We start from the raw sequence: 15657 nt of genomic DNA, 5'->3' as shown, positions 1-15657 counted from the left end.
ATCCCCACATGCATTTCAAAATCTTAAGATAGCTTCAACGACACCTCTGTTTACTTAAAAAAAAAAAACAAAGAAACAAATCACTTGAGCGGCGGTTGCAGAATGGATCTTGGTTTACACATTGCTGCAGTGCTTTATTCCAGCAAGCGACATGTATCGTTGTTGATGATCGTTTCAGAGCCTCATTATTCCACACAGAGTAGCTTTCCTCTATATAAATAGCATGTTTTCCTTGCCATCTACTATAATGACACCATCATCCGGTCTCTCGTGTCTTTAGCAGATATTTGTTTTGCCATTACTACGGAGTGGTAACTCAGCATTTTCTATTATGTACCAACTACCAGCGGCCTCCCCAAGGTTACACAGTGTTTTCACATTCAGCAGGGATGCTTATATGTACCTAACAAACCGTGCAACTGTGTTAGCCGAGGTTCGTGGGGAGGGAGATCAATTCAGCTACAGCAGCTAAATAAAGTTGGAACAACTCTATTGAACTGTGTGATATAGTGTAACAGTGAACCCATTCTGGCTTTCACACATACAAGCTCCTCATTGACTTCTTGGCTTTTCCGAGCCATGAATATTTACTGTAACTTTTTGATTCATGAAGTGAAGAGAATATCCCTCTCTGTCTGCAAACACAATGCCATCACAAATGCAATTACCTCTCCTCCTGTTTGGCTTGTCTGTGTGGAAATAAAAAGCACGCCATGGGGGAAAAAAAGCGGGGGGTGGCATTCAACACATGCACAAGCTTGAATAGGTCCACAGTCAACAACCCGCTTCAACCATTCATAATGTACAGCTGCTAATGGAATGGAGTCAGCCTTCTGGCGAGTGGACAGCAATTACTCCTCTGCTGTGTCTCAGGCAGCTCATTGTAGTGCGAGCAGAGGAGTTGCCATTTGGGATAGGTTTGATTGACAAGAACATGTTTAACAATTAGCCAGGGCAGCTCACAATAGCTGAGCCCGTCCGGTATCATCTGACTGCGAGGGGGGGGGGGTCACTCTCAAAGGTTATGGTGTATTTATCATTTACTGCAAGTTGGTTGGCTGTAGGTAGGAAAAAAAGACAGCGAATGCAAAGAACTTGCCTCTTTTGTAAGCAGAAAGGACGCGGGAGATGATTATGCAGCACATAGGACAATGTGTGGTAACCAAGGGAAGGAGATATAAATGAAAGATCGCACTGAAGTTTTCTGTTTGTGGAGGGGTGAAATAATTTATAGGGTAGGGCCAAAAGAAACAGAGATAAAAGTGCAAAGAAAATGGATAAAAAGCTGCCCCAGCATCATACAGTAAAGGAAGACACATCTCCAGCCACTTAGGTTTATCTACACAAATTATAAACATCATTAAAAACAATGAAATGAATCTAGAGCATGCTTTTTTGTATTGAATCAGCATGTGGCACTGCTTAATATTTCAAAGAGTCTCCTTTTGCTTCATCTAGTATCTTGGTATCTTCACCTTTGTAAATAATTGTAAATGGTGTGGCTGCACGTCTTGTTGTCCACCAGGCAAACGGAAGGAAAAAATGGTTTGGGACAAAAAATGATGAATTCTGCCAGAAGTGACAATATGAGTTTATCTTGTAATGTGTCTCCTACCACTCCTGCTTTGCTGATACAGCATCTCAGGAGGCCGAGACATTGCCATTCATTTCAGAGTTCCTGTGGGTGCAGATGTAATACTGTACTAACTCTGTCCGCAAATATAATACAACATTAAATCTACCATGGGGCACCCCCAACAAGTGGTATTCCAGCTAGTTCCTGAGAAAAAAACCATTGTGTATAAATTCAATTCAATTATGCCTACAGTATTTTTTGCTTATAAAGAAAGAAAATAGCTGCTACACTTGACTGACCAAGGTCTTATGTGGGTGTATGTTGCCAAACACAAGCTACATATGGGGAAAGTAAAAAGTATGGGAACATGTGAAAACAACATGGAACCAGAAAATCAAAACACACAAAATAAACAGTACAAAAATCTACCACCTACACTGGTCTCTGCATACAGTTTGTTCTTGTGAATAATTTTCAGCCCATCTTCACTAGCTGCATCTCTTGGTGTTCATGGGGGAGGGGAGTCATATTGATAGGAGAAAACAAAACCACTCATGGTGTCATGAACCTCAGGCTCCTGAGTGTCCTTTAGCTCTTTAGTCATACTTTTGCAGCTGTATTGGATGGACCCATGGTGCTAATACGTTTATGCTCTGCTAATGTAAACATAACATAAGGTTGTATTTTAGGCTACATCCACATGTACCATCAGTATAAGTGTAAACGTGTTGTATCTAACGGATGTATTGTGTGGCTTCTTCCTCTCTTTTTTTTCTTGCAAGGATGTGTTGATCATTTTTATAAAAGTACAGATATATGCTGCATTTGTGTGTGACAGTGCTGATGCAGCTGCAAATGGTCTCATAATCGTATGATAGAAAAAAAACTTGTTACATTACACTTTGCCCTTTTCCTTAAGTCTTGATCTAACATAAATCAGTTATACGACTTGCACAAATTTAATTCATAAACATTTTACCAGCCACAGCATAATGGTAATGGTCCTGCCAAAAGTAGTTTGGATGAGTTCACTTAGCCATCAGGATACCATCCAAGCTGCTTTATGAAGTCTGTCTCATTTTCATAACAGTCCAATCAATCAGTCCAAGAAACTCAAGTGTGATCTCACGGGGTGGCCTGCTTGTCTTGATGACATTTATTAAACTCACCAGGAACTCCTTTCAGAAGTAATGAACCAAAAAATTATTTCTTTTTTTTTCTTTTTCTTTTTTTTTTGAAGCCCTGTCTCCATAACCACCTGGGCTGGGCCTCAAGGCATCTGGTCATAATCTCTCAGTAGTGAGGAGAATGGAGCTAATTAAAGTCTAGCGGTACCAGCAGCCAGACAGGAGCGGGATATAATTACACTTCACTTGGTTCCCTCTGCATCCGGAGCACAGTTATTACAGTGTGATGACAGTTTGTTTTAACACTTTTTAGTTTAAATTGGAGTTTTCATCAGTATTATGTATTAGACATTTAACAGAAAATGTACCACATATAATTCACCCATTAAAATTACAAAAGCTTGCCACAGAAAATGTGCTTTTCTGTGAAGAAACAGATATGCGTATGCGTGTCCATAATCTTAGATGCCTATCATAAAGACTCCATACAATGACTTTTAGGCCTACAGGTAACTAACTGTCACTGTGACCCGTGCCTCTCAATTTTGGCCCAACAAAGTCATCCCCACAATTTTTCATATACAAATGCTGTAATAAAAGTAGTAGTAATATTCTAATAAATAGAACATGGTTACCAAGTTAATATTCTAACACCTAATTTTGTAATAAAGGAAGCAATACTGACTTCAGCTGGGTCAGCTGCAGGTCCAACTCCATCATCACACCTGCTCTGTTACAGAGGATGTCTCAAAAAAGGTATTGCTACATAAAACACATAAAATAATTTCAAACACACATTTTGAGCATTTTAAATTTGAATTAAATTCCATCCATACATCCATTTGTCCTGTACTACAGGGTCAAAAGGGGGCTGGAGCATATCTCCATTACAGTATGTGTGTTTAATTTAGTGGCCCTGCAGCCACTTAATTAAACACACACACCATCATACTTACCCATGTTATTTGTTAACAATAAAGAATTCATCAAGGTTATATATTTTAGTTTCTTTCTAACATGTTAAAAACTGGGACAGAGACAATAAACTCAGCAGCTCATCTTACAGTGTGCTTTGTATGCTACCCACTATTCTCTCAGTCAATCTATTTCTCCAGATGGTTTCTTTGATGAAAAAAAAAGACTCAACATGATCCAGTAAGCATTATTTCAGGTGGCACAATAACAGGTGCTGCCTCATAGCAGTTGGTAGACGCAGTCGGATGTTGCTTTAATTTTTTTCATACAAACATCTGCCCACTGATATAAACCTGGACACTTTAACACAGTTGATTAACCTCACTAACCATCTGCATTTGTAAATACAAATGGATTGAAAGGGAACTGAAACACTCCAGATGTATTCATTTGCTAAGAGTAGGACGGCTGCGCATATGTTGCTGTAACTATTCTGCACGCTGAATTTGAGTAAATGGGCCTCAAGTAGAAACTTGATTTTGTTTATAACTTATTTTATTATTATCCCTTAAATAAACAACAACAGGTTTAACACCAAGCAGCAGCAACACGTTAGCACCACTGGAGAAGGTGACATTTCTGGGTTAGATGGTGTGGAAGTCTGACAGTAGCTGTTGTGAGATAACTAGCAGTAACAACTTCAACAATGACTGCAAAGATAAAAGTGTTACAAGCATCACTCCTGGAAATAGTGATGATTTTTCAGAATCAACAAACATAGTTAAGTTGTCCACTTTCATGCTTTGCATCATATACCAAGCAGTCTGGCAGTTCCATATGGTGCATCTTCTGTTATTTCAATATAAAGAAACTCAAAGTAATGCTTTGCAGTAGCATTGCACCCTCCAAACCTAGGGGGAGCCCTGGAGCAATTTTTTCAATTAAAACCTTATTGTGTTGCAGCAGCTTTCACACAGGTGTGCTAAATAATCAATACAACATGGTCATAATTAAAAAGCATTTATATAACACAGATACAGAGATACATAGAACAAAGATAACAGTGAACACTACTTCCTATCTGGAGGAATTTACTTGGTGTAGTTTACAACAAGTCTGTGTGGCCTGACAGTTTATTTCTGTGCAGATTTCTAGTGACTGTCTTCTCTGGGTCACTCGTATAAAGCATAGAAGTATAGAACGGTCAGGAGTACCCGGGGGTTTGGATACAGGCAGCTAGGTGGAGTCTAGAGTTTAAACTAAGGTCGGTACACAAAATTGCCAAGAAGGCAAAGGCACAGGTCGGGCTTGACCAGAGCAGAAGCATAGTCGGTGCACAGTTTGGTAACGTGAAACCAGTCTTCCAAGCAATGGTAAAATAGGGGCATTAGCCTACTCACCATCCGGGTATGTACACTGGGTGGGGCAGCATGAGACAATCCACCGGTGTTGGGGAGTGAGCTGAATCGGTAGTCTGGGTACGAGGCAAGGTTCAATCCAAAAGGCAATCCACACAAGCAAAGGTACAGAGCAGGAACGATCATACACAACAGACTTGGATATATCGCTAGAACGCTTGGTGAATCAACAAGATAATGAACGAAAGACAGGAAGTCCATCCCTTAAGGGCAGGCATGCTAGTGAAGGATCCTTGGGTTAGGGACCCGACGGGTCAACCGGAAGTGCCTGCTAACCCTGAAGTAGCTGGCTTCCATGATGTGAGTCCAAGGTCTGGTTTCCGACAAGAACAGTGATTTGTGCTATGGATAAACAAAGAGGACAGATCTTGGGGCAGCTAATAATATATACCCTGGTAGTTTTTTGTTTGTGTGAAAAATCATCTGTTACTCTGTGCAAGTTAAAGTAAATAAAACCTGCTCAAAAGAAATACTGCAGGTCTAATAATTTTCTTTAACTGTATTTCTTCTCAAATATCTCGCCAGAAAAAAAATAAGCTGTCATATGATTCTTCTAGCTTCCATATATCTAAACAATCTTCATGCACTCTGTATATTCACAGAAAAGTTAGCACAGGGCTGTCATTTTCTTTAAATCGCTCTGCCAGCCGGCTGTGTTGATGCTGTTGTTTACTTATGTGATGGGGAGGCAGCTGAACAGGATTAATACAGTAAATGTTAATGGCAGGTGCAGTGGCAGTGTTTGATAAGTCCCAAGCCAGGTACCTTCTGATAAGCCTACTCCCTTTAGGAACAGCAGCAGTCTCTCTACCTATTCAAAGCAATTTAATAGTGCAGGTTGGCCCAGTGCATTCAGCATATAGCAACATTCAGATTACACTATGATAAACTGACTGGTGTACAAAGCGTCAGCAGTGCCTGACTCCTCCTCCTCCTCCTCCTTCAGGCTGCAGCCCTTCACAGCGAAAGCAGTCACCTTGAAAAGGACAGGGACGTCATTATGGGCCTCAGCCATCTGTGGACACTAGCCATTCTGGCAGCTTCAAAATCAACAGCGTGCCCATGTCCATCAAACAGCAAATGACAGTGGGCGCTCACCATATGTGAGCTCTTTCCAACAATCTGACTCATTCCAAAGACAGGAAGAAAGGCCTCAGAGGTACTCTGATGTTACACTTAAGCAAATAGAAGAGTATAAATGTGGATGAAAGCCATAATGAGTAATGCTTTATTGGACAAGGCAACATATACCGAGCAGTCTGGTGGTTCCATATGGAGCATCTTCTGTTATCTCAATATAAAGAAACACAATGTAATGGCTGCAGGGTAAATACCAGTTTTGGACTTTTTTGGCAGTCATGATCTTGACTTGGTAGGTAGCCTTGCACTGACTCAGAGCTACAACATGTGAAGCACTATGTACTCTGCATCAATAAAGCCTATACGTAAAGGTAACAATAGCATTGGATATTGATCATGCATTTGTCTTTTTCAATGCCTGCATTATTTAGAGGCAGAATCAATCTGTTTGGGCTTAATGGACTCAGGTTTACTTACTCCATAGTTCATTACTGAACGATTCCAGCCTGCATCTGTCTTCAGGAGAAAAGACAAGTGAGAATGGATGCAGCTGTAAAAAGGTACACTCAGATACTCAGATACTCAGATCAGGTATTGTTTCAGAGGAATTACTGCTGCTATTGAAAGACTTACAACCAGCATATGGCAATGCAGCGCATCTGCATATGCTTTGTGTTGTTGTGGAATTTATGTCAGCATTTGTATTGAATCAGCTGAGATTATAAAACATGCTCATGATTTGCATTTATGAATTGCTGTATCCCATGCATAGATAATTTAAGACATATCTTGTATGTCTTGTTGTCTCTTCAGGTCCTGCTGATCCAGGCTACATACATAATTTACACAGCAACAGATTGTGTGTTTGGGAAGCATATTTTATGTTTACTGGTTAACTGGTTGACATGTAGCATACTGCACACTGCTTGAAAAGGCTTTGCAAAGATGACATGACTTCCTGAGCATCAAAGCTCCTCAGAGAGATACCACTTTTTTTGTTTTCAGGGCTAGAGGAATGAGTAATTAGACAGGCCCTTTCAGCCTACTTATTATCCATGTGAATCATAAACTTCATTAAAAACCTCTTTCAGAAGTGACTGCACATACACCCACCTTAATTTGAACACATTTTGACAAGGCAATGAAGAGCATTTCTTGCCAATTATGCATTTCTTTGACTGTTTAAGTATGGAGAGGCATGAAAATGCTCTCTGTGTGGACACAATCACCAGCAGGAAATACAGTAACACTCATGATTGGATGGTCCCATTCATTATCTGAACATTAGTTAATCTGTTCACGTAATCGCCTCTGTTGCAGTGAAGTGCACTAACACACACTAATTTGTCTGCACCAGCAAATCAGCAGGCATATCAAAGACGAAGGGCAACAACTGGGTGGAATTAGTTTTTAACAGGCACGGTTAAAAGAGCTTCTGGATCTCTTATTTTCTCCATTGACATCCTCCATTTTATGAGCAGAAAAAGAAGGTATGAAATGAAGTGATGGACCACGGCTCTTATCCTGCCTCTCTGTGGAGGAGGGAGCCTTCAGGTCCCGATGCTTTGAAGCATCACTCATCTTCACACCAGTCTTCAGAAAAAGAAAGCAGCGTTTCTGATGTGTGATATATCTGCCACATTTTCTCGTGTAATCACAGACAGTGTGGTTCAGTGTGTTCTGACACATGGGCAGCAAACTATTGTGGTTCACTGCACATGATAATAACTATAATAACACAAATAATATGGGAGTGGAACAGGACTATTGTCACACTCTTTGTTAAGGTCTTTTATTTGATTTTTTTTCCCTTCTCGGATTAGAATATTGATGCTACTCTCAAGTTTGTAAATATGAAGCTGATGCCAGCATATTATTATCATCACAGACAGAAAAAAAAGTTTATCCCAGCACCTCCAAATTTGAAATGCCAAATACGATTTGGTATGATTTAGATAATTTATATTAAAAAAAAGTTGTTTTCTGTTGGACTATTTTCTGCTGGGGTGCAGCAACCTCTTTGACCTTTTTTATGTGCTTATTAGCGTACAACAGAACAGCTGGTAATCAGATTTTGTATCAAGCTTTTTCCTGCTGCTGATACAGGAGTTCATGAAAACCGTCGAAGTGACGATTCACTGTTCATGCTAATTGAAGGCCGGTGTAAGCTGCGCCAGGAATTTGTCAGCCCCACATTTCTTGTTTTGTTTATGTTGGTGGATAAATGAGGAAATGCATGTTTAACCCTTCAAACGCTTTATCACATGTTAATCAGGATTGCTGGGATTCACTTCATTCATAATTCATGATAAAAAATACAAACGGCAACAAAATTACCATTGGAAACAGACTGATGTCGTGAGAGCATGTAATCTAGAGACAAGTGTGTTCTGCCTGATGGATGTCAGTTATTAAAATGGATACAGTGTTCTAGCACTTACAGCGTTGCCACTGTATGTCACTGTTGATATTCTTCTCATTCACACAACAGCTTTGATTAATGATTTGCTACTGTGTGATGTTCACCGCTATCAGATCTGGATATCAGCACTGGTGTGAATAAACATTGCATATAGTGACACCATAACTAATTCTATATAAGGAAAAGGTTATCTATCTGTCAGCTTCAGTATAGCTGTGTTTAATAACACAGCATAGCTTGCTTTAGCACATCACAGAGTCCAATGCATCCCTGAAAATCCCTCTGCATGTGTTATAATGTCTTAATGCCTCTTTCCTCGATGATTGGGGATGACATTAACAAACCTGTACCCTCAATCAGCATTTCTTTCAAACGGGTGAGACTTTGTTTTGTGATATTATCCTCCAAAAAGACATCCCTTGAGTATAGAGATTGTAGAGTGAAGAGCTTTTCAATTAAAAAGAGGGACGCGTAAAATTCCCCAGATGCAACCGAGCGCACACAACTTATTATCTCAAGTGGATGCAGAGTCTGTGGATGGCTTTCTTTCAAGTTAATTGTGAAAATTTCCATTTGAACTCGAAGGAAGTGCCGTGACACAAGTTTTTCATGTTTATCCACCTGTCTTAAAGCAAAAGAGTTTAAAAAGAAAGGTTTTTGTTTGGAGTCTGCTGATTCTGAAGCCCAAAAACATTCACTTGTATATGCAAATTGGACCCACCCATTACATTAACAGGCACATCTGTAGTTATCAGAAACAACAACAATACAGTAGATCCAAAAGTTATGTGTAGGGTCACAAAGATTTATTTGGCAGGTCCATTGTTTGAGCTTTGGTCATTTTCAGATAGTAGGCAGCTGTAAGCTCACATAAACACACTGCGTACTATGACAGAGAAAGTTAGAAATATAGTTGATGATTTAGCTGCTAAATACTAATTAAAACACAATTTGCATTTATTAGAGCTGTTAGATAATATGTGTACAACCAAACAGTCTTTTATTTCACCATCATTTACTGGTAGAAATGAGCAAATTGGTTGCAACAACACAGCAACAAAGTGCTGTGCAAAGTGCAAAATATAAGTTATAATAAAAATATAAGTTAAAATTGTGTGTATTCAGGTCAAGTTGCTATAAATGCACATGGAAATCCATTCTGAATGCAGCAGTCAGGCAGCAGGATGACAATCTGTTTATGTTTTGAAATGCAAACTGAGCCTATAATTCAATAAAAAAACATAGATATTAAAGCACATAGTGGAATTATTTGTGTGTGTATGTTTTTTAGGGTTTTCCCCATTTGTAAGTCACCAAACAATATTAGTGTTTGAAAGTAGAAAGAGTGAGTTATATAGTTAATTCCGAGTTGTTCCGCCAACAGAGCTGTAATGACACAGTAGTAATTATCTCCAGCTCCATATGGAGAGGAACAAATGACAGGAGAAATGAATGCATTTTTCTGATGTGTTGTGGAGAAACTTCAAGCAGGCAGGTGGGTGAACCACGGAGGCTCCAATATTACACTTTCAGATATAATATTTTAAAAGAAGTTTCAACTTTTAAATAGCTCAGAAAGTTCAGTTCAATACTGCTTCCAGCAACATGACTCACAAACTGTCAATAGTCTGATGTGTGTGATTGTCCATAGGAAGAAACCATTAGCTAAAGCATTGATCTGTTTGCGCTGTATGGCAGATGTCAGATAGGCCTGTGTACTCGACATAATCCTGTCCTGCTAGAGCGGGTACTTTTGTAAAGAGTACACACAATTTGTCTTTATTGTTTTGTTCTTTTGTTGTGTAGTAACAATAAAAATCATAAGTAATAGCAAGAAATAAAATAACAGTGGCAACCATATTCTAATAGGAAGAAAGCTTTACAATAGGGTCTCAGGCATCAATAAAACATAGGTTTAAGAAAGGATGCTGTTTCTCCCATCTGCCATCGTGACTCCCCTTCCAACTATAGATTATATATACTTGTTGTCATGCTGGGTGTATATAGCTATGTAAGCACCATAAAGACATGCCCAATAATGTCATTGTCGCACTGAGGCAGAGCTCGTAAATCCATACACACATTAGGCTTATTAGCATACGATAGGAGGTGCATGATTGATATTGGCAGCAAAGAACCAGCAGAAAGCAGCACTCAAAGTATTATAGAGAATTTAGTGAGTACACAGCGTGCATCAGGTTACTGTCGCAAAGGAAGCAGAGCAATGAGGCGGAGAACCATGTTAATAATAATAGCTAGTAGGAATGAACTGTTAACAATAAACACTGAGCTGGTTGCTGAGGTCAAATCTGCAAATCAGTTACATTTGCTGTTTAGAATGTATAAAAATTTAAGATCTAAGATGTTTACATGTAAAACAGAAATGTCAGGACATATGTTTCTGTATGTTATTTTAGCTGAAAGTTGTTTTAGACTGACTGCACTTTTTTAAGCCCAATTCTTAGCTGATTTGACCCTCCCAAACATCACTGGGACGTGGACCAAATTGAAAAAGACAATTGATTATTTGTCCAAATAATCTTAACGTCTGTTAATCATTGCTTCTGCTTTTCCCCTATCTGGTATTTGATATTTTTAAGAACACGCACAGGAGCCAATAAGAGCTTGTATCTGGAAAGCATCACCAACCAGATGCCGTGTATGTTGACAGCTTCCAGTCTCACAGCTGCCGTTGATCCTCTTCCATATTTGTTTATCTTGAAGATCCTGTGCTTCAGATGTCATGTCTGTGGAATCACCACAGTGAATTCATTACTGCAAATGACAGGTGTGCAGTTAAGATGGTGGTTAAAAGTCACCTAGTGTGTAGCCAGCCTTAGGTAGTAGTCTCAGGTAATACCTCACACCTGTCTGTTTGAGACCGTGCTGTTTGGGCCACACAGGGAGAGAATCACAGAGGAAAGTGGAGCTGAGCTGAACTTGGGTTGACCTCAGGCTATTTCAACACTCTTTTGGGCAAACGTGAGGCTTCTGTTTGTTAGTGCTGGATAATTTTCTTCTTGTCTGTCAAATACATCGACTGTGTAGCTGGATGAGGCATGAAGTGAAGCCTGCATGGCTCTTTCATCATCTCAGTCTGGGTTCTTAGCTGCTCACTGGCTCCTTCTTGCCATCTTGACCACTGCTGAAGAAAATATGAGCAGGGTTTGAACTTCTCTGCTCCCTTTCATTCATTCTTCATGCATTGATATATTTCTCTCTCACTTTTTAAAGTGTGCATATAAGCATGAATACCTTTCGAAGGACTGTGAAATTATTCCATTTCTGATTAACTGTGACTGCAAACATCCAGTCCCTCAGTTACATAATTATATCCATATTGATAACTAGTGATCTTTATAAGGTGTAATGATGGACGGACTTCAAAACCAGACCCTGCATACACTTCACCCTCCTTTAACTTGGCCCTGCAGCACACTGTGAACACTACTTCTTTTGGAGCATACCCCAGCTTTTGGCTTTGATGCACTACACAGCAACTGAACTGCTCTGCCAAAGGGCCAGTATTCATAGCATCATTTCAAAAGGGAGCACTTGTTTCATTTTGGGTACTTCTGTATGTGTTTAGTCACACTTCACTTTCCTTTTCTGTATGCCAAATATGCCTCAACCCAAGGGGACAGTGTGTGGAGAGAACTGAGGCATGTTCCAGTGGCATGAGGTTCACTTTTGTCAGCACTGGCAGGAATTTATTATGTCCGCACAACAATGATTTACAAAAACTGTGCATGTACCAGTACAAGTGGACCTGAGGGGGGCAGGCAAGTCACGGAAACAGGAAGCAGGTGCTGCGATTAAGCACCTGCTTCCTGTCAATCAATCATGCCCATAATTATCCAAAATGTAAGTAATGTAAGTAATATAGATAACATGAGTGAGTTATAATAAAAAACATTACCTCCTATATAGACGTTGTTGTAATCGCTGTTACATTTAACCTAAAACAACATTTGCTGACATCATCTGATCATGGGACTGAGGTGGAGCTCAATGCAACATGGTGGACTTTCACTCTGGAGTTTAAGGTTTGAGTCCCCCTGACACTGTAAGCTGTTTTGTTTTTACTCGCGGATGAGGAGGATTACCGTAGGTAAAGATCATCAATTCATAACATTAACAACATTTTACAAATAAAACCTCTCTGTCAGGCAGTGACCATTTTCAGTCTCCATGTTTATTTCTGCTGTAAATTTTAACATGGGAGTCTCTGGGGATTAACACACTTTTAGAGCCAGCCCCCAGAGGCTGTGAAGTGTACTGCAATTTTTTAACACATTGGTTTGTGTGGTTTGTGTTGGTTTGCCACTTTGATTGTCTTTAAAAGAATATAAGACCGTTTTGTTATATTATATATTAGAAATGTTCAAGGTGGATCACCTGAAGTTGACTTTGCTTTCATGTTTTATAGTAATGATTATAAACATTGGGTCCACATCATTGCGGTCCATGAAATGTTACATCAGAAAATAGGGTTAGCGTAGAGAAGCAGCAGTCTGGTGGTTTACATGAACATTAAATTCAATGTCAAACCAAATCAAGTATTTATATCAATTATATCAGTTTTAGCTGAATGGCTTTTTTACCTATGTGAGAATACTGTCCCTGTCTACAGCCTCTAGAGTGAAAAAGTATTCATACCCCTTGAACTTTTTCACATTTTCTCACCTTGGTCTATCACAAAAATCGGAATAAAATACATTGAAGTTTGTGGTTGTAAGGTGACAAAAATGTGAAAAAGTTCAAGGAGAATGAATACTTTTTCAAGGCGCTGTCCATGCTGTGTTTTTCCACTTTATGGACTGTATTGTGTAATGGCACTGATTGAACCCTGTTTACTGCTAATAGCTTTTATGCTTTTTTTTATGGCTGATGGTTTTTGTAGCCTTGTGGAGCTTATCACACAAATGGCCCAGCTGCAATTAAGTAACTGCATGTACAGAGACAATTAAATTAAATTAGCAATTACATTACCACTACATCAAAGTACTCTATGTTAAGTGCTTCCACTTAATGATGCAGGCTGCAATTTTATGAAGGGTCACCTCCAAATGGACTTTACAAAAATGCAGTCCTGACAACCTGTGTGTGGGATGTCGTAAGAGGCAGCAGATTAAAACAATCTTATTTGGTATTTAGATTTCATAATAATGCCATAATATTAGAATAAGGAGCATTTTACCACCTCTTGAGACTCTGCTTCCTCCACACAGAAGGAATACTTTTCAAATAATTATTGTCCATTCATACATGAAGGCAACCATCTATTTCCCAGGATTTAATTGTACGCTTATTCATTAAAATAATTAGCTAATTCTAATTTCATTAGCTAGTACAGCAACAGATTGGGATACATATAAAACAGCTGTAAATGATAACATTATATAAAGTGAGACCCTGTCCTCAGCAGCCATGCTCTTAGCATGGTGTTAATGTGTTGACTACGTGCTAGCATCCTTGTTATGTCTTTATTATTGAGGGGGAAAAAAACATTTGGTGTTATTTGTTTTGCTAATGCTTTAAATAAAGCCTTCTTTATGGAAATGCAGGCTGCATGATAGAGTCATGAGCAGTCCTGGAATGTAACACACTGTGTTTTAACCAGCAATCTGCTGAGCACCACCTGTTTTTTTTTTTTTCCTCAAGCATCCTGATCAGTGGTTTCTCTCATGCACTGAATAAGGTCACGTCGGTGATGATGGTCCTCAGAGGTAGAGCTGACTCCCTGCATAGAGACTCTGCATATTTGTTTATGCAGTTTAATTATGTACATTATTTTAATATCGTCTGTTATAGACAATAAAAGAATTACAGCCTGGATAACTTTCAAGAGTTGTAAAATCTCGGGCACTGCATTATTAATATTATAACACTGCCTTAAAGCATGTTACATGTGTATCTGGGAAGGGATTCTGATCGATTAATGTCCGTAGACCAGGCAGATGTCATTTTTTGTGGTGCTAGTGGATTTATTGATGTCACTCCATAATGCCTTTCAGAAGATTACAAATGGTAGCACAGTGGGGAACAGATGCTCATCCACTTTTTCCTGATCTCATCTGATTTTACTGTTCAAAATGTCACCTTGTACAAACTCACATTATCTGCCACACTACTAATACAAGAGATACTGATGAGGCAAGCCTACAGAAAGTAGCTTAGCATAAGAACATACCATACAGTAGGATCATGTGTTTTCATGTTAGCAGTTTGCTTAACATGTGATTACAGTACACCATGTTATGATTTATAATTAAAATGTATGTTTAGTGAGATCTGGCTGACATATAGTAACTTGCAGAGGAGTCTACTACACTGGCCTAATTGTGTATTTTAACACCACGTGGATGTAAATAAGAAAACTATTTGTCACAGCTCTCCTCACTGCTTGTGTTTTTTTCAGTCTGCTGATGCCACATGAAGTTTAATGCGATGTAAAAAAAAAAAAAAAAAAAAAAAAAAAAAAAAACGTTTCAAACGAGAGCGTTTCACAAGCCTGGTTAGCTAATAGATTTCTGACCTTCTGGAAATGGTTGAGGAAATATCGATCAGCAATTTGCTTTTAGTGCCAGACAAACTGCTAACTGCAATTACACATATAAACATTTTCAATTATCCATGAGCACATAACCAAAAATACATTCACTTACACACACACACACTCACACACACTATTGATTTCAAACAGGAAGCCTGGATAAAGAAACTAAAGAAAGACAGCATTATACAGAGCTTACTCTCTTTCTAAAGGTGATGGCAGAGATCTGCAGGGACTAAAGGCTACCATTAAATTGGTATTGCTCTAACACCCACACAAATGCAGCAACCATGAAGGTGGTTGCAGGGAAAAAAAATCAGTACTTGTCATGGGCAGCAGCAAAGCAGGTGAAGCCTATTCCAAAGTACTAATGGATTTTTTTAGGCCAGGGTCATTGTGGATCATCAGCAGTGAAGATGAAGGGGTCAGTCAGTCAACAGAGGCGTTTAAGCTCAGGTCAGGCACGGCCAACTACTTCAACACTGATACAGCCAAGACTTTCAGGGTGACAGTAAGAGACCACGGATGCTTCAAATGGCTTTATTAACGTACAATTACACATT

The 15657-nt window shown here is 39.2% G+C and overlaps 1 protein-coding gene across 1 annotated transcript in view; it reads left to right on the top strand.

The window, feature by feature from the left end:
• The window catches only part of galnt9 (polypeptide N-acetylgalactosaminyltransferase 9), a 77260-nt gene that overhangs the window by 47973 nt on the left and 13630 nt on the right, over window positions 1–15657 (top strand). The gene's annotated exons all lie outside the window — the stretch shown is intronic.

Source organism: Parambassis ranga, chromosome 9 (assembly GCF_900634625.1).
Source record: "Parambassis ranga chromosome 9, fParRan2.1, whole genome shotgun sequence".
Taxonomy (NCBI): Eukaryota; Metazoa; Chordata; class Actinopteri; family Ambassidae; genus Parambassis; species Parambassis ranga.
This window is presented reverse-complemented; position numbering and strand designations above follow the sequence as displayed.